Consider the following 20,952-nt stretch of genomic DNA (forward strand, 5'->3'; position numbering starts at 1 on the left):
CATCCTCATTCATGCTCCATAAAAGCATCAAGTAAAACCATCCATGGGATTTACATTCTGGTCCACAGTTGCTGCTTCCAATTCCTGGCATGGCCATTAAATCCTAGCCTCAGCATAATTCTCGGCATGACACTCTTGTGTCAAGGCAAAAAAGGAAAAACAGAAACAGCCATTTTTTTCTCTCCCAGAAATTAAGCTGCATGGAGGAGCACCGTAGCTTTTGCCTTCTTCCCTATGTATACCTAATTTAAAGAGCGTCTTAAAATAAGGCTCCTCAGAAAAGGGATGTCAGTGGGAAGTTGAGGTGCTTGAAATAAAGCAAGTGCTTACTGAAAAAGGATATGTGCATGATTTCTTTTATCACATGTCAATTAGATGTACATCTATTGGGGGAGGTTTCTGTTGATATACTGAGTCTTCCTGTGACTTGAGTGCCGTAACTGTCACCACAGCATCCCAAAAGTCCTGAGTCATCTGTGATTGTCCTTCAAACCCTTGGTATGGTCTATGCCATGAATTCCCCTTTTCCCCCAACAAGCTCACTCTCCTATCAGCTTCTAGTCTCAGCTATTAGATTCAGTCATATAACAAGCATACAGATGCCCCAAAGCTATAGAGCCTTAGCTTGCTTTCTTCAATTTCTATGCAGTTACTGGCATCATAAGAAATCTCTTATCAGTTTGGAAAGGCAATTAGAACAAACTAGTGTTTGCTTAATTAAACACACACACACACACACACACACCCTGGTCTCCACCTACCTTGTCTCATTTTATACTTAGAAACTCCTGATGGTGCACTGGGGGCTGCAGGGAGAGTCTGCATGAGATCCCCAAAGGATCACAACTGTGCAATTGTCCTGGGTGCACTTCTCTGATAGGCTGCCATTTGTTCCCACTCACCTAGAGAGCTTGTGGATAGCCTGAGAGGGTTGTGCGTGAGTGTGCGTTTTAACAAATTTTCAAAAGTTGCCACGGGGAGAGAATAGAAAGAAAGCCCTTCAAAAAGGAAAATTATTTTCACAGCATTATCACTAGAAAACACCCCTGCAATGGATATCTTTGAAGGTCGGCGGCAGTCTGAACTAATTGGGGAGGGAGGGAGAGCTTTCAGTTTTGCTCACCTTTTATAAGGGGTCTCAGAGAAGTGATCGGTAGCCAAACGCTTCCTGCAATGAGTGGTTTGGACACTTTCTAAGCAAAAGGAAAGGCTCTTCCAGCTTCTTGTTCATGTCACTGGGAGAGGTCACCACCTGCCCTCTTTTACTTGCCACTTCTGATTATTGGGTAGGTTCTGCTCCAAAAGTCATCTTTTCCGGTGAGGACATAAATCCCCTCCCCAGTGATGAAATGCTTGATAAGGGGGAGGGGTGGAAGCAGGGAGAGCGAGCTGGAAAGCCTCAAGATCACAGCCAAGAAGCATTAGTTAATAGGCCTTTACTGAAAATCAACCTCAATCTCTGTGAATGTACTACATTAAACCAATAACAGACAACAAGCTTGTGAATATTTGGCACTGTGATGAAATCGGCCGCAGCTCTTCCGCAGTGGGGAGGGAGAGAAGCCCAATCTAGGAAGTGCTGGTACTCCTCCCTGGAGTGTGTCTGTTGTGATTGCTAGCTGGTTTCCACAGATCCTTGCTGAATATTATGCCATTAAACAGTATGAAAGAAAATCAAAATATATGTTTACTGGGTACTAAATAGTAAGTGCCCTTTCAAATGCTCTTTAATGGCTAGGCTTTAAAGTCATCGTGGAGCACCCTCAGAAAGCGAGAGCAGCATGTTTCACAGATTTCTGTTGCTGTAAACCACCATGAGAGGCTGAACAAATGCACGCTGAGATTTGTGAACACCCCACAACTCTGGACCCTTAAAGGCATATTCAGAGAGAAAACAGCCTTCTGCCATGTATATTCTTTAATGTATAATTTTAATTGAAAAATTGCTGATGGCTTCAGCTGAATTTTCTCAGATTGAATGACAATCAACGTCTGGTTCTGCATGATAGATATACTTCCTGGGGAAATAGAGAAAGGAATGTATGTTTCAATGGTGAGTTATAGTGAGCAGTGGCTAAATGTGACAAAATACTTGCGTGAAGATACAGGAATAACCGTTTTCATTTATAAACTAAGAATAGTCACACATCACTTAACAGGGATATGTTTTGAGAAATGCGTTGTTAGGTGATTTCGTCATTGAGCATCAGAGAATGCGCTTATAGATGGTGGAGCGTATATACAATTAAGCTATATGGTGTAGCCTCTTGCTCCAAAATAAACATATATTTTGATTTTCTTTCACACTGTTTAATGACATACTGCTCCTAGGCTATATGATGTAGCTTATTTCTCCTAGGCTACAGACCTGTACACCATGTTAACTGTACTGAATACTGTAGGCAGTGGTAACACAATGGAAAAAAATTGTGTCTCTAAAGATAGAAGGGGTGCTACAGTACTATAAGGGACATCATGATGGCTGTGAAAACACTAGATAATAGGAATTTTTCAGCTCCTTTATCTTATGGGGCCACCATTATATATGCTGTCCATCGTTGACCAAAACATTATGTGGCACGTGACTGCACAGTTCTTATAATTTCTTGTTCATTGTGTATTATGTTAAATGTACTAGTACTCAATGTGTGAGCAGACAGGGAACAGAATACAAAGTCTAGAAATAGGCCAAAAACATAATATACTTTAGTATCTGATAAAGGGAGCACAAAAAGTCAGTGGTGGGGAAAAGATGAATTATTCCATATTTGGTGATGGGATAACTATAGCGACCTGGAAATATCTAAAGTTGGATCTGTAACTCATACTGCTCAAGGATAAAGTCTAAATATTAATATTAAATTTAAAAGAAAAAATATTCAAGCACTATAAAATTCCTGGGAGAATTTCTTTATAACCTTGGAGTGGAGAAAGAAGCCATAAAGATGGATGTGACTGTATAAAAATCAGAACTTCTGCATGGAAAAAACTCCAGATATGCAGTCAAAACACAGATGACAAGTTGGGAAAAAATATTTGCAACTCGTGACGCACTTAAAGGGAAAATTTCCCAAACATATAAAGAACTAGAAATCAATAAGAAAAATATTAACACTCCAAAAGAAATATGGACAAAGAATTCAAGAAGATTAACATGAAAAGAAATACAATTGTCTTACAACATATAAAAAGATATTGACATCACTAGTAACAGAAACTAAAACTCTAGAGTGCTACTATTTTTTACCTATGAAATTGGCTGAATTTCAAGAGTTTAATACTACCCTTTGTTGTCAAAGTTGGGAAAAAAGGTACTTTACACTGTCAATGGGAGTGTAAATTGGAATAACCTCTACAGAGGGGAATTTAACAATTTGCATCAAAATTACAATTGCAAATATACTCTAACCTAGAAATTTCACTTCTGGGATTTTATCTTTTATATGTATTTGCATACATAAGAAATAAATGCACAAGGTTATTCATTATAAAGAGCGGAATTTTGAGAACACACCAAATGTCCGTCAATTGGGATTAAATAAATTATAGTGCATCTATACAATGGAACACTAGGCTGTTGTAAAAAGAAAAAGGAGGAAGATCTCTGTGCTCTGATACGAAAAGACAACCACATATAGTGGTAAGTGAAAAATGCAGAACCATGAATAGTATGCTACCATTTGTTCATGCAAGAGGCAAAATAAGAATCTTAGAATTTTGAAAAAATATTTTCATAAAGAAACTCTAGAAAACTACAAAAGAAACAAACAATAGTTATATAACAGTAGTTATATGTGGAGGAGTAAAAACTAGACGGATGAATTTTAGGCATGGGTAGGAAAACTTCACAGTAAACCTTTAATCTTTTTTTGTTTTCCAATCATATTTTACCAAATGTTCCCTACTTAAAACTGTATCATTAAAATAATTAAATGAAACAGCTGAATAAACCATTTCACAATCAAATAAAGCAAATAAAAAATTTAGACCGAAAATAACTATACCAGTACTGATGTTGTTAACATCTACCGAAGCAATGATGGAAGATGACTCAGAGCAATTTTGATAAGAGCCATTATGAATTTGGTCCTAGCCTATGATATACCCCTTCACTTACCATATCCATATGCTATATGCCTCTGTTTTCTGGCTTAAAAAATTGGGAAAATTGAAAAATAAATCGAGGAGGGATTATATTTATTTTGGTTAGCTTCAAAAACATTTTTTACCAATTGAAACAAATCTCTAATTTTTAAAAAAAAATCATTTCTACATTCCCAAAGTAGAAATTGACCTGAATACTATCTTACCACCAAAAGAAAGTTTGCCCAACTCTGAATTCTGCTTCAAATCTTAACTTCTAACATATCTTTAGGTTAAACAGAACATAAGGTTAAAGTAGCACAGCCTGGAGAATCAACGAGTTGATGCTACAATTGTATAGTTAAAAACTGTATTTACTCTAAATTGCAAAATGGTAGGTATTGTATGTGATGTTTAAGTCACGGCAATTGTTCTAGTAATAAATGTAATATTCAGCAGCATTTTCATAGATTACTCAGTTCATCATTAGTGCTATTTTTGCCTCTTTATAATAATGTGCACTTTCCTTTAGAAAGAGCTTGGTTATTTCTTTGGTTGGGCCTATTTGCTCCTTTTTTATGTGAGATTTTTCAATACTATGAAATGATGCAGAGCAAAAAAGGTCCATCCACTTCACTTGTGTTGCCTCCTGCGTTACCTAAACCACAACAGAACAATGACAGACAACAGAGCCTTTCTCCTCTCTAACAATTCAGTCACCATGACAACCAGCAGAAGAACGTTGGGCCAGAAAAAAGCATTGAGCTTGAGGGACTAGACTAATCAAAAAATGGAATAACATGGCAACAATTACACTGATGAGTGAGAGGGAAGCTACGGATGCATTCAGACACCTATGGCACCACAGACTCAGCGCATTCAGCATTTTGTGTTTAGTGTCTTGTGTTTTTGAGAGCAGGTAAATAGACAAGATCGAATTGTGTAACAGAATGTCAGTGCTCTAGTTAAATAGAAAATTCCTTTCCTTTGGCAGTGCTACTTCAAGCACGTTGAAGAGGGTTTAGGGGAGATGAGGTTTTGAAGTGAAATGTGTAATAGATACTATATGAGTGCCACAAAGCAACGTTATTTAGTCTTAAAGTAAACTTGGGTATGCCCCCCACCCCTTATTTTCAAATATGTAAGCACAAATAAAGGGAGAATGCTGCTGGGTTAGTGGCTGACACCGTCTGAAATCCAGCTTCATGTCAGGAACATACATGATTTTCTGTTAACATGTTTCTGGGGATAGATTGATTCCTATAGACAAAACCAAGCATCATGTTAAGGCCATGTCCATTCTAACGTCTGGAGGAAGTTGAGCCCATCGTGATAGTTCTGTGGGTCAGATAGCACGAGGACAGGAGTATAGCTGTGTCTCCTACTCATCTGCCTCCACAACTGCCTCCATTTACTTTCTTCAAAATTTTCTCCCGATTCCTGAGGAGTTTAGTATAATAGATGTGTACATCTCTTTAAAATGGCATTTCTATTGCCATTCCTTCTTGATTGCAGGAATAGGTTGGAGTGTAAACAGGCTGTATAGACATTGACCCTTGCCTCAATTGCTCTGATTAAATTTTTCTCACAATTTCTGTAAGTATGTAGTGTACTTACATAATTTAGCGGATATTTTTAGTGAATCACATTGTGTGGTTTTAATGAATAGGCTTTTCAAAGGCAAATTTTTCTTTCCTTCCCCTAAACAGAAATATTTGAATTAGGATCATTTTATTAAATCAAACAGGAACTGATAACCTCTCCTCAAAGAAAGTAAAAGGCATGAAATACCATCATTCTCATGGAGAAATTGGAGGTGAGAGAAATGAGACCTAACCTGGTAGGTTGCCCAGCAAAATTTTTGTGTTGGGATGGGGTTAAGGCTCCAGTCTGGAGACTCTGAGCTAGTGCTGTCTCCTCAGAGCCCACAGACTATAGCATCTCCAGTTGTTATCTGTTCTATCACTTAGTATATTTTCTTAGTCTAGTTATTTTGACATTCTGTGACTCAGTTTACCTATCTATAAAATAGGCTTTCCTGACTATGTTATTGTTAAAAAGTGAAGGTGGGACAGGGGGAAAAAAAAGGAGGTAGTTTACTTTGATCCTATAAGTAAATGTTTCTTGATGAAAAGTTTTCTATGTGAATGAATGAATGATTTTATTTTGATCTTGGTGTGAAGCCAAACACTTCTAGCTAGGAATTCTTCATTAGAAAGATGCTTTTAAATTGTCTTTCCTGGGTTACTTTTTCTTTTGTTCAGGTGAAAGGAACAGCATGGTTAGAGTAATGACAGCCACTTAAAATGTTTATTCACAATTCATCTACTTCTCAAAAAGAATTTGAGACAAGTTATAAAGTTCTAATAAAACAGATTCATGAACAGAAGCTACAAAACACGAAGTGGTAATCGAAGAAAAATTCATATCAAGAAATCCTGGGAAAAAGAGTGCAATTTCTAGCTCTGAGGTTTCCAACAGCCGGGCAGAGAGAAACTCTGCTGATTACAGAATCCTCCTTAACTAATCATAAGAATTGTGTTGGTTCTTCTCATGGACACAGGAAGGGGAACATCACACTCCGGGGACTGTTGTGGGGGTTGGGGGAGGGGGGAGGGACAGCATTAGGAGATATACCTAATGCTAAATGACGAGTTAATGGGTGCAGGAAATCAACGTGGCACATGGATACATATGTAACAAACCTGCACATTGTGCACATGTACCCTAAAACCTAAAGTATAAAAAAAAAAAAAAAAAAAAAGAATTGTGTTGGTTCTTCAAGGGAAACGACCTTTTCCTGGCCCTTAGCTTCTCCAGGTGGAGTCTGTCCTGAGAAGTGGTGTGTGGAGGTGCCCAAGGCATTGCCACAGGAGGCGGCTTTCAGCAGAGTTGGGAAGAGCCCTTCCTGGAGGAAGACTTGTTCTTCACACTTTGGCTGATGAGCATTCTAAGTCAGGAGCAGAGAAGAATCATTCCTTTCCCCTCTGTCATCAGAGGAAGGATAAGGAAAGAGGAAAGAAAGGGAAAAGAACATACTCTTCTGGGCTTAGAAGAAATCCACATCCCTTGAAAGCAAGTTACAACAGTGTATTTGGTAATCACCATATAGAGTAGGGCTGGAATTTGGCCAAAATACTTTTACCAAAGACCTTCTTGCTTTAAAAGTAAAGCAGCTGATAATCAGATTTTTGGAAGGGGCCCACCCAGCTGCAGTGGGCCTCCTCCCTGAAGGCCAGTTTGAGCTGCTGCCAGGAGATTGTGTCAAATACAAATGAAAAATAAGGGTTTTCTATGAGATTATTGTGAAAAGGTGAGAAAACAGCTAAATCAGCTTTGTAGGAGATAAACAGTGATATCTTGAGTAGACGCACACTTCACAAAAGCCAGATTTTAGACAACATAAATGTGCTCATTCTTTCTATACAGTCTCCAATATTTTACTTTACTGTGAAGAAAATCTGCTTATCAGTCTTAACACCCTTCTCTGAGTTGCCAGATAAAAGGCCACAGCAACTGGAAGAAATTTATCTTTAAGATGTTTCTATTATGCTTGGTGACAATGCCGTTTCCACTGAGGACTTCTCTAGTATGATTTTTGTTTTTTTTTTTTTCCTGTGGATGAAGCAGGAATCAAAAAGGACTTTTCGCTTTGCCTCAGGAGAACAATACGGGCATGCAAACACCGAGCCTGGCACTGCATTAAGCTCTGAAAATGCTTTCGGGAACTGGTGGCGCCGTGCACATGCATCAATCCAAGGGTCTTTACGTTCTAGGAAATCTATCACAGTATGACAATCTGTGCGAGGCTCCCAAACTGAGTTTGTTCCTGTCTAGTCCTCCCTATTTCCCAGAGTGGCCTCACACTTTCTGAAGTATGTCTGTAGGGGAGGAGTTCACTAAGCGTTCAGACCAAGGGAAGAAGTCCGTAGCTCGGTTCATTCACCTTTCCCCTTCATTATATAGCATAATGAGGCGGCCACTTACGCGGTGTCTGTGTGCAGGCACCAAGTGAGTCACATCACTTATATTACCACCCACCCTCACCACAGCCCTGTAAAAATAAGTATTCTTAACCTGTCTGAGGTCATGTATTAACTTGGCATTCATTCAACATATTATTGGAGGGCTTATGCTATAGGCCGGCCGACGCAGTTACAGATATTGAGGGACCAGTGATAAACAAGATGTTTCCCTCTACGTAGAAAAGAGAACACTGACCAGCAAAAAAGTTATGGGGACTGACTGAGGAAGAACAGAAGCAGAGTGTGAAGCTGTTTGTAATTCTGCAGCCCACACTATGCCTTTACACTGTGCAGCTTCTTTTGCCTGGTGCCATCTTCTGATTTGTGTTTCCTAAGGTTAAGAACGCTGACGTGGGGGCTCAGAGTAGTTTGCTACATGTTCACTGGATAATCTCAGAAAAGTTATTCTCTAGCCTCAATGTCATCTGTACAACAAGAATAGTAATACCAACTTTATAAGTATGCTGTGTAACTTAAATGAGATTGCGCGTGTGAAGCCCAGCACATAAGTGCTCGGTTAATGTGAAATATTTTCTTCACTATGGTTCTTACACCGAGGAACCTCTGTGAGGCTGTTTGCTTTCACCTAAAATAAAAATCTGCTTCCTACTCTGGCCGGTGTTGCCCCATAGGCAGTCAGAGTTTTTCCTCTGACCTAAGGTGGCACTTGTCTTAATTCTGCTCTTCACACAAGGGGTCTACAGGAACAAAGATGGAGAATTGTTCTTACACTCAGGATCATATTTATGACCTTATATAATATTAAACAGTAGAAAATAATGGTACTAATCTATAAAAGAGGCGTAATTTTCTGTAATGAACAAAGAGACATTGCAAAATGTTTGAGGACAGTTACATTTCTCTTCCTTTCTCCTAAATCCATTCCCCAAGACTTTTGCTTGTACCTACCATAACAGAAAACAGGAGAAATGGGTGAATAGGGAAGAGTGGTCCCAAGAGGAGGGCTGTAAAAATTTGTTTTAGCACCCGATTCCTGAGACACACACAAGAGCAAATTATCACCCTCTGTTCCTATGTTCATCTCTCGTTAGACTGGAGAACATGTCAAGGAAATGACAATCCTACGCATCTTTGTCATTTTAGTCTTTCATGGTGCCTAGCATATAGGAAGTGCTCATTAAATATTGTGGAATGAGTAAGTTAATGTCAAGTGAGCCCAGAAGTTTCATTTGTTTGTTGCTTTAAAGTTTACACATTTCTGCATTGCAGAAGGACTAGAAAAACATGTCAAGATGTAATGTGGAACAGTAGTGCTGAGATTTGTGGTGTTTTTTGTTTTGTGCTTTTAGAGTTTTATGGTTAATAACATAATAGTAATTGATATCAAGAAAAGATCTTTGACTTTACTTGTGAGGTAGAAGACACTGGCATTTCTAGACTAAGGAGTGACATGACGTGTGCCGGAGACTTGGAAAGTTCAGTGCAATGGTGGTGTGCAGCACCATCCTTGCCCTACTCTCTTCAGGCTCTGAAAAGACCATGGTTAATGTGCCTCCGTAGTTCAAATTACGTAACTCTTCCATGGAGCTCTCAGTACTTTGGAGCCATTATTGCGTTCAGCATTCCAATTAGGGGGCCGGGCATGACCAATTCCACTGGACAGAAGATCAGGAAGATTATGCCTTTGACTCAAGTTTAAAATCCTACACCCTGCTCTCCTATAATCTAATCTTCTATCCCTTAGCTCAGAGTGACTTATTTCCCCCCTTCCTCCTCTGTGCTAAATGCCTACTGATGTGAGCAATCAGCATGAGCCAGGGTACCTAATTATGTTTAGTTTACAAGCAATGTCATTCTTAATGGCTTCAGAAAGTTTCATTCTTTATCCTTTCCTCTGCTGTGACTGACTCTGGTAACTAATTGCTTTCAGCAATGATGTACAATGATCTTCTTCGCAAATAGATGGGAAATAAAGGTATTATAGTCTTTGAGCTCTGTTGGTTCCACATTGGTCTGTGATGTTGTTATAAAGGTTATAAGTCACCGAAGAACAAGTTCAAGCCAGTCCTTCCCCCTGAGACCCTACAGCTTATTTTTTAAAAATTGCATGGTAAGTTGTCATGCTGTCATTGGGTCTACATAGTAGGACAACTATGTCTCCTAGTGCAAGTTCAATGGCTGGTTGGTTATTTGGCTTCTTGGGTGTCACAGGCACAGGTGCACCCCCTACACTCCTCCAGGCAACCATAAGACTCTTTCTCTGGCCAGAACTAATTATTGGGAAGACAACACCCTAGATTAGGAGAAAGTGAACAGGCCTTACGGCATAAATAATTTCTAAACTTAGTCTTGACTTGACTTTATATCTCCTTAAAGAAAATTGATAGCATAAATTAGATTCTCCCAAACATGTAGATTATTTGGCAGTGAATTAGATGATCTGGGAAAATAATCAAATAAATAACTCTCCACAGATGAGTCAATGAAGGCATCATCTTTCCCAGGCATGTGCTTTCTTAGTTAGCTCATGCCTGTTTCTAACAGGCCATCAAAGGGTGACACTAATGGTTGGCATACAAGTCCCTGAAGAGGCCTTTGGTCAGATGGTACTTTTGGGGGTGTCATATCCTATCCTAGAAGGGACTCCCTAATACAACTTCTTACCTAACATCAGGAAACCATCTTTTTGACCAGGCTTTTCAGAAAGTCCAGAGTCAAGCCCCTGTCACTTTAGATGCATTTAATATATTCTGGGAAGTCTTTTTTTTCTTTTAATATGGGAATTATTGAGCTTGCTTACCTCATGGCCTGTTAGGAGGTTTTAGTGGGTTGAATGATGATCCCCAAAAGATATCCATCCAGAACCTCAGAATGTGTACTAATTTGGAGTAAGAGTTATTGATTTAATTATGATAGTGATCTCAAGATCAGTTCATTCTGGATTATCCAGGTGGCTCCTAAATCCAATGACAAATGTCCTTAGATGAGACAGAAAAGGAAAAGACAGAGGAGACTACCACATGAAGACAGACACGGAGATTGGGGTTATGCTACCCCTAGTCAAGGAAAACCTGGAGCCACTGGAAGCTGGACAAGGGGGCAGATTCTCCCCCAGGACCTTCAGAGGGAGCACAGCCCTCCCCATACCTTGATCTGAGTCTTTTGGCCTCCATATCTATGGGAGAATGCTTTTCTATTGGTTTAAGCCATGCAGTTTGTGGTGATTTGTTAAGCAACCCTGGGAAACTAATACAAGTACATTCTTTGAGGGTCATAGCTCTAAGGAGTGGCAGAGTGGCTTTTGGTGGGTCTGTTCCCTAGTGTTGTTTTCTGGGAAGTGTGAATTTGATTGCTTTGTTGGGGTTCTATCTTCTGGCACCCAATTAGGGATATTTGGGCTCACTCCCGAGACCCAAAGTTCAGTACATGGCTGGTGCGTTTTGGTCCAAGCCTGATTATAAATGCAATAAATTCTTCATGCAATTTTAAAACAAACAAATTGTCCCTAATGCCATTTTCACTAGGAGTTAAGCTTCTTGAACATGAGACAAGGAACACCAAAGGCACGAACAATAATTAACTCCTGATTGCAGTGCAGGGCCAAGAAGTCTTGTTTTGTTATCAGCTCTCTGAATCTGAGAGATTAAACATTTGATTAAATGTATTTCAGCAACAGAAACTACTGAGATGGCTTTTGAACTATTTTAGTCATGTAGCTGTATATTTACCTTTACCCAATGAAACAATATCCTGTACTCTGCTCATTTGTTTATGTGCTTGAAGGAATTGGGTCTCCACATCTATTTATTCTGCCCTTTCTTAAATATGAAGGAAATGACTCAATTCAAGAACTATTTGGCCAGGGCCTACTATGTGCTCCGTGTACTGAGTTGACTGGGTTAGGACAGAAGTAAAAAGCAAAGGTTCCAAATGCTTTCAGGTTACTCAAGGAAGGAGAGTGTACAAGTAATCCATGTGTCAAAGATACTTGTACCACCCAAGAGAGACACCTGGAAATGTCCCCTTTTTCTCTTCAGCAGCTCTTTCTTGGTTTATTTTCCAGGCCTCTACCTCTTCTAGCAGCTCTTAAATAGAGGAGTTCCACAAGGTTTGAGTAGAGGCTTTTTCCCCCCTTTATCTCTCTACCTGGGCAGGAAAGTCCATGCCCTCCAATGCTTTAGTTACTAACAAAATCCCCAAATATTCCTCTTCTGCCCAGAGCATTTCTCTGAGCTCTGAACTGCTACACACAACTGCTTAACATCTCTTGGATGGCACGTAGGCATCTCATACTCAGCAGGCACAAACAACTCATGATCTTTGACCCCTTGCCTCAGACTGGACCATCTTTCAACATTTCATTCCCAAGAATGACAGACAGAAACCAGGGAGCTCTAAACCACTCTCGACCCCATCAATTATACCTTTTTAATTTTTCTCAAATTCATCTGTTCGTCTCCATTTCCACTGCTGACTCCTTGGTCTAATATATATCACAATAGGATCACAGGAGTGAGTTCCCCTTACCTTTGCCATATTCTGTTGGTTAGAAGTCAGTCACGGGTCCTGCTCACACTGACGGAGATTATTCAGACAAAACCAGGGAGCCAAGATCATGGCACCATCTTAGAACTTAGCAACTGATTTATCTTTATCTTGTTTTTGGGATTACAGATTAGCTTGTGTTCAAGGGATCTATGCTAAAGTTTTAACAGACCTGAACTCCAACTTCCTCAGAGAAGCCCTCATCAATCCAACAACTGAGTCTAATTTCATTCTTCAGGCTTATATAACACCATATACTTCTTTATAGCATTTATTACAATTTCAGTTTAAAACAATAGTTAAATGACTACATACTTATAGTATTAGATTAGATTATTATATACATCAGATTAAAAATATATATATATGTCTTCCCCACTTGTCAGTCCTATGGAGGGGCTGTTTTGTTTGACATAGCACCAGGCCTGAAACATTGTGGAAGCTCAAAACTGTTTGTTAGATAAATAGAAGAGCCATGGAAGCTATATTTTGTTACTCTGTCTATCCTCACCCAGAGATCAGACACATCTCACTTCTGGGCTACTTACTTAATGGGTTGCTTCCCACCTCCACTGCCAGAACACTGGCCACAATGGGCCAGTGGAAGTTAGGCAAAAAACAAAAACAAAAACAAAAACAAAAACAAGAGGCTAACCTTGACTCCATTATCATGCAAACAGGCAAATCATGGTTTTTCAAGGTCCTAACCACAATAAGCATTCCAAATTGACAACAGATGTTAGAGGGAGTCAGGGATAGAGTTGTAACCTAGAACCACCAATAAAAGTTACAGCAACTTATTTATTTTTACCTTGTTTTCTGGGATTGCAGATCAGCTTATGTTCAAGGGATCTATGCTAAAGCATTGACAGATAAGTTGATATGACTGTGTCTCATATGGGAATTAGGGACAGATTTATGTTTCAGCAATTTTAGAGAACAAACATTTGCCTGGTTACTTGTGAGGTGCCTGGATGGGTTTTCACTTTTTTGAAAATAGGGTGTTCCTTTTGGTAGCCTAATCATGGCCACCATTCCTAATCATGGAATCTTCCTAACCTGCTTCTGAAGGTGGTCACCACCATCGCCTCTAACAGTATGCCTGTGAATTATGGAGCACTTCATTAGTACCAGGCCTGCACCAAACACTATGTATGTTATCTCCCTTACTGATTACAATCCCTATAAGTATCTAGTGCTTACCCTATCACATTGGTTTTCGAACTTCAATAAGCATCAAAATTACCTGGAGGGCTGTTGAAACACTTCTGGGTCCCACCCCCAGAGTTTCTGATTCAGTAAATTTGGTGTGGGGCCTGAGAATGTGCATTTAACAATTTCCCAGGTGATAGAGATGCTTCTGTTACTGGCAACTACATGTTAAGAGCTACTACTACATGGTATATATTATCATTATTTTACTGATAAAAAAACTGAGGTTAGACAGATTAAGATCACATGGCCAGCAAGTTGTGCAGCCAGAATCAAATCTAGGTTGGCCAACTCAAGATTACTAGGTAATACTACCAGCACAAAAAAAAATCTTGTAAGCTCATAAGCAATGGCACAGAAATATGCCCATTAGAATAAATCAATCTTCAGGTAACTCCAAGCATTCTTGATCACTGTGGTTCAAGTAACCATTCATATAGACAGATTTTAAATTATCATTAAGTTTCAGTATATTAAAATATGGAACAAAATCGTTCATTAAGATGACAGTTTGAAAATCTTGATCAAGAAACAGAAATCCAAAAGGAATTTGAACAGGCTGACTCCAGAAGAAAATCTCCTGCTCATATCTATAGAAGATGAAAATATATTGGGGAAGATCAGACAAAGGTCTGAGCAATCCTTTTCTTGCTGAGTGAGAACTCTCTGGTGAGCAGAGAGGAAAACTCAGATCTACATCTGGTAACTTGAAGGTTTGAAGTGATAGAAACTGGACGTCGGAGGTAAACTTAAAAGTCTGGCTTAAATATAACTTGGCCTGTTCTATGTTGAGTGACTAGAAAGGGAATTGCTTTTTCGTACCCATCTCCATTGCGCTCTTCTGGACTTCATCCCTGATTCTGCCATTATCTCAACGGCTTCTGCCTGGTTTTCCAGCCCCAGGCTTTCCTCACTCATAATGACCAAAAAAAGTAGCAATTTTATCCTTCTTCAGTGTTTATGATTCTTCCTAATTTATGAACTTACAGAGGCACATTCAAGACTCATCAATGACTCATCAATGAGACTTGTCCCTCATCTCATCTTACCACCCTCACTTTTCATTATTCCTCAATGAAACTTTCGCTCCTCTCAGTAAGCAAATCTGCTCTTCCTAAGCCTTAAATGTTTTACTTCTGCCTCTTTATTTCCTTTCTGCTCAATTACTATAATTATCTACTTTTTAAAAGTTTGATAATTATAGTTTTTATTTTGAATGGTAGAATATCACAGCTGGTTTTAACCAACCTATGAGTTACATGTATACCACAACCAATTCCAAGTAGAGTTCTGCTCCATAGCTTCTATTTTTAAGTTTTCTAAGATCATTGTTTTTACCATGATGCTGGGCTCCACCAAAATTTCTAGTTTTATCACAATAAAGAATAGCTACTTTCAATATTGAACATTTTAACTGAATTTAAAATAGCATTCACAAAATGTCAGATGTTTCAACTATGCCAGAATAGGCTATATTTTTATTTCATGAGTTGTTGAAAAGTAGTATTTTTATAATTAAGCGATTTTCAATTTGAAGCTGAAGCCTGCTGTAAAACTTGTATCACTTAACCATTTTATCAGGGAAGGTAGTTCTCTTCAACAAAGCACAGAGCTTTGGGAAGGATGTACATGGGGCAGTGAGGGAGAAAGGGTACACCCACATAGCCAGCCAGGTTGGCAGCCACATCAACCTTTGTGATCAATATGGTGACAGATGTTGCAGAAAGTTAAATGGTGGATGTGAGGGCAATCTATTTTTTTGTTATACTTTAGGTTCTGGGATACACATGCAGAATGAGCAGGTTACATAGGTATACATGTGCCATGGTGGTTTGCTGTACCCATCAATCTGTCATCTACATTAGGTATTTTTCCTAATGCTATCCCTCCCGCCAGCTCCCACCCCCCACCCTACAAGCCCCAGTGTATGATGTTCCCCCCTTCCTGTGTCTATGTGTTCTCATTGTTCAATTCCCACTTATGAGTGAGGACATGTGGTGTTTGGTTTTCTGATCCTGTGTTAGTTTGCTGAGAATGATGGTTTCTAGCTTCATCCATGTCCCTGCAAAGGATATGAACTCAACCTTTTTTATGGCTGCATGGTATTCCATGGTGTATATGTGCTACATTTTCTTTATCCAGTCTATAATTGATGGCCATTTGGGTTGGTTCCAAGTCTTTGCTATTGTGAAAGGTGCTGCAATAAACATACATGTGCATGTGTCTTTATAGTAGAATGATCTATAATCATTTGGGTATATACCCAGTAATGGGATTGCTGGGCCAAATGGTATTTCTGATTCTAGCTCCTTGAGGAATCGCCACACTGTTTTCCACAATAGTTAATTTACCCTCCCACCAACAGTGTAAAAGCTTTCCTATTTCTCCACATCCTCTCCAGCATGTTTCCCGATTTTTTAATGATCACCATTCTAACTGGCATGAGATGGTATCTCATTGTGGTTTTGGTTTATATTTCTCTAATGACCAGTGATGAGCTTTTTTTTATATGTTTGTTGGCCATATAAATGTCTCCTTTTGAGACGTGTCTGTTTATATCCTTGACCTACTTTTTGATGGGGTTGTTTTTTCTTGTAAATTTAAGTTCCTTGTAGATTCTGGATATTAGCCCTTTGTCAGATGGATAGATTGCAAACATTTTCTCGCATTCTGTAGGTTGCCTGTTCACTCTGATGATAGTTTCTGTTGCTGTGCAGAAGCTCTTTCTTTTAGTTAGATCCCATTTATCATTTTTGGCTTTTGTTGCCATTGCTTTTGGTGTTTTAGTCATGAAGTCTTTGCCCAAGCCTATGTCCTGAATGCTATTGCCTAGGTTTTCTTCTAGGGTTTTTATGGTGTTCGGTCTTATGGTTTAAGTCTTTAATCCATCTTGAGTTAATTTTTCTATAAGGTGTAAAGAAGGGGTCCAGTTTCAGTTGTCTGCGTATAGCTAGCCAGTTTTCCCAACACCATTTATTAAATAGGGAATCCTTTCCCTTTCAAGCCCAATTCAAAACCCCCTTCCCCTAGGCAATCTTTCCTTATCGACTTCATCTAAATGTGGTATTGCTCCTTGGCCTTTCTGGGCCAAGTTGGTACTAAATTAGTCTATAAATATTGAGAAGTTGTTCTGTGTAAGTATTCTTCAGCTGTTCAACTATTTTCTAACTCCTCTCCAGAAGGACTAGAAGCTCTTTGAGAGCAGATATTATCTTTGTTCCTTTTGTTAAGTGCCCCACTGGACCTCATTTATTCCTTTTTTTTCTCACTTGCATTCAGCACTTTCCATGTGCCAGGCAGTGAGCTCGCCCTGGTGCTGTAAGTAGAAGTTTGGTTGCTTTCATAAGCCCTGCCCTGCACAGGACTTTGATATAGTTGTGAGTGCCTTCCATTTACTCACTGGAGAAGTCTAAATACAGGACAGGTAAAAAGACCCGAGGAGCTTGCTGGGAAGTCGAAGTATTTTTGTGGTGGGGGAGCTGGGTTGGAGAGGGACAGGTTAAGGAGAAGCTTGTTGAGAAAGCGAAATTGAACTCTGTAACATTGCCCATCAGGGATCCTTTTGCCAAACAGTAAATGAAAGAAAGACTTCATTTCCAACAGTTTTGCCTAAGGTAGAGCAGAACTGTTGTGTTTTCAATAGGCAGAGGCCATATGAGTAATTGAAATAAAAGAGAGTGGCTTTCTGAATTCACCCAACATGGAAGTTTGATGACTTCAAGTAGCATCTTTGTTCCTGAGCCTCTTTCATCTGTAAGAAGTAGATGTTAGAATTGGCACATTAATTAACCGGCTGACCTACTCAGAAATTGAAAGTTCTTTGAACAATGATAACATTCCTGTACAGACACTGACACTCTCTATGCATGTCTGTATATAGGACATTGTCTACATAGAATGGTTATAAAGGCAAACAATTCAAAGCTGAGTTAGAAATTGGTTATATACATTAGAACTGGTGTATGTGTTAAAGCTAAGATATAGAAAATAGGGGTATAACAGAATTCTACATTTTTGCTCATTCTGAACAATTTTTCCTGCAACCATAATGGTTAACCATCCAGTATGATGGTACTGGGTGGTTTCAGCTCCTTCATTTATCTGTCCTGCTGTTTGGCTAGAATAGCCAGGTGGCTCTATCCCTCTGAGAGCAGCAAGAAGGGTCGGAGTTCCTGTGCTTTCTTCGACGATTTTGTGTGTGTGTGTGTGTGTGTGTGTGTGTGTGTGTGTGTGTGTGTTGCCTCTTGTTCCTAAGAGACAAGGTCTCGGTATGTTATCCAGAGTGGACTAGAACTCCTGAGCTTATGCGATGCTCCTGCCTCAGCCTCCTGAATAGCTGGAACCACAGAGGTGTACCTCCGTGGCCGGCCAACTTGGTTATTTTGTCCTGTGTGAGGGGAACAAACACAAAGCTCACTGGAGGATGTCTTAGGAGTCAGAGTCGAGCAGTCCTCAGAGCTCAGGGGCTGAAAGTCAGCTACCAGAAGATAACTTTATAAGGAGAGAACTAGGGAATCTATCTGAAATGTTTTCTCGCATTCATCATTTTCCTTTCTGCTTTCTCCACTACCTAGTTGACCTTCTTCCCCTTTGTTTCATTAGTCTGAAACCATTCCAAAACATGCATTTGTATCTATCCATGTCTCCTCCCCTCATTCCATTTCAGCTAGAAGAGCTTTCTTGACAATACTGCTTCCCTTTCCTAGGACTCTTCCTAGAACCCAACTGACAGGCAGTTCCCCTTCAGCAGTCCTCTCTCCCTCTTCCAAGACTGAGGGAAGAAGACAGAAAACGCAGTGGTGACAGAGATGGGAGGGGCCACCCCAGGAAGTAATGGGCTGAGGGATGTGGAGAGCCTCACTTTCCCCCTAATAGCCCCAAGCAATGAGGAAGGTAACTATACAAGGACCCCCAAAGGACCCATATTGCAAAGAAGTCAAATACAGAGGTAGAGAATAAAACAATGGTTACCAGGGGCAGGGTGGTGGGGAAGAAATGGGGAGATATAAGTCAAAGGATCCAAAGTAGCAGATCTAATGAACATGAGGACTCTAGTTAATGGTCTTGTATTTAAAATTCCTGCCAAATGAATAGATTGTACTTGCTCTTGCCACACATACAAATAGGTAACTATGTGAGATGATAGATATGCTGATTTGTTTCACTATAGTAACCATTTTACTATCTATATATATCTCGTAACATTATGTTGTACACCTTAAATCATGTACACTTTTTTTTTTTGAGGCAGAGTCTCATTCCATCACCCAGGCTGGAGTGCAGCAGTGTGATCTTGGCAAACTCTGCCTCCCAGGCTGAAGTGATTCTCCCACCTCAGCCTCCCAAATAGCTGGGTCTACAGGTGTACACCACCCACGATCAGCTGTATTTTTTGTAGAGACTGGGTTTCACCATGTTGCCCAGGGTGGTCATGAACTTGTGAGCTCAAGTGATCTGCCTGCCTCGGCCTCCCAAAGTGCTGGGATTACAGGCAGGAGCCACCACCCCCAGCCTAATACAATTTATTTTTTAAAAAGGACATAGGGTGAATCATTTTTACAAATAAAATCTACAGTCGAGGTGCAGTATGGGGACAGCATTTTACTGAGTAATCTTGCAAAGAATATGTCATTAACCACTACACTAATCTTGTTCTTGACATACACCAGCAACAAATACAAAGGAAAATATAGTCTCTTACTTTAATAGGTTCCAAGTATGCCACATCGTTTTTCTTGCCAAATAATTTATTAGTAAGAGGAAATGCCTCTAGTAAGTTATAGAAGTTATATTGAATTTTTTAAAAAAATTATTGAAACCTATTCTATGGGGATTGAGGACAGATGAACTATGAAAGAACATGATGAAACTTTCTGGGGTGAGCGTAATGTTCTATATGATGATAGGGGCTTGGGTTACATAAGTGAGCATTTATGAAAACTATACTTTTTGTGCATTTCATTGTGTATAAAGTTTACTTCAAAAAAACACTGAACTCCAATTAATAACATGCATGCTGAACTATTTAGAGTGACATATACTGATGCTTGTTGTTTACTCTGAAGTATTTCAAAACAGTAAAATGGATAGAGGAATGTGTAATAAATTGGTACGTGATGAGGAAAATATAGTCAATTATGTTAATAATAAAATCTAGATGGTGAGTAAACTGGTGTCCATTGTAAGTTTCTTTAAACTTTGCTTTATGTTTGAAAATTTTAAGAATAAGATGTTGGTAAAAAAAAAAATTGTTGTGCTATTATCAGAAAATCAAAAAAATAAACACTGGTGAGGCTGTGGAGAAAAAGGGACACTTACACAGTGTTAGTGGGAGTGTAAATCAGTTCAATCATGTGGAAGACAGTGTGGTGATTCCTCAAAGCCCTAAAGACAGAAATACCATTTGACCCAGCGATTCCATTACTGGGTATATACCCAAAGGATTATACATCATCCTGTTACAAAGACACATGCACATGTTATGTTCATTGCAATATTATTCATAATAGCAAAGACATGGAATCAACCTGAATGTCTATCAATGGTGGGCTGGATAAAGAAAATGTGGTACATATACACCATGGAATACTACGCATTCAAAAAAAAAATCGTGTCCTTTGCAGGAACGTGGATGGAGTTAGAGGCCACTATCCTCCGCTAACTACCGCAGGAACAGAAAATCAAACATCGCATGTTCTCACAAGTGGGAGCTGAACAATGAGAACGCATGGACACAGGGAGGGGAACAACACACACTGGGGCCTGTGGGGAAGGGGAGTGGGGGGAGGGAGAGCATTAGGACAAATAACTGGTGAGTACCAGACATAGTTATTAATAATAAATTATGAATAATGATGAAATCATAGGTGATAAAAGAATCTGTACAACAAACCTCCATGGCACAGTTTTACCTACGTAACAAACCTGGACATGTACCCCTGAAATTAAAGTTAAAATAATAGTAATTGTTGGCCGGGCACGGTAGCTCATGCCTGTAATCCCAGCACTTTGGGAGGCCGAGGAGGGTGGATCACGAGGTCAGGAGATCGAGACCATCCTGGCTAACACAGTGAAACCCTGTCTCTACTGAAAAAAAAACCAAAAAAAAAAACCAAAAAAATCAGCC

At 39.5% G+C, this 20,952-nt stretch overlaps 1 long non-coding RNA gene across 2 annotated transcripts; it reads left to right on the forward strand.

The window, feature by feature from the left end:
* Nucleotides 1-4,876: 4,876 nt before the first annotated feature.
* On the forward strand, nucleotides 4,877-20,587 carry LOC131381590 (uncharacterized). 2 transcript variants are annotated; one of them, XR_009210434.1, is made up of 3 exons: nucleotides 4,877-5,002; nucleotides 5,831-5,899; nucleotides 20,450-20,587. It is a non-coding gene; the product is annotated as an uncharacterized LOC131381590 (long non-coding RNA). The 2 variants fall into 2 exon arrangements; XR_009210435.1 differs by lacking the exon at nucleotides 20,450-20,587 and adding an exon at nucleotides 6,348-6,647.
* Nucleotides 20,588-20,952: the final 365 nt, after the last annotated feature.

The sequence above is a fragment of the Hylobates moloch genome, unplaced genomic scaffold (assembly GCF_009828535.3).
Source record: "Hylobates moloch isolate HMO894 unplaced genomic scaffold, HMol_V3 SCAFFOLD_16, whole genome shotgun sequence".
NCBI lineage: Eukaryota > Metazoa > Chordata > Mammalia > Primates > Hylobatidae > Hylobates > Hylobates moloch.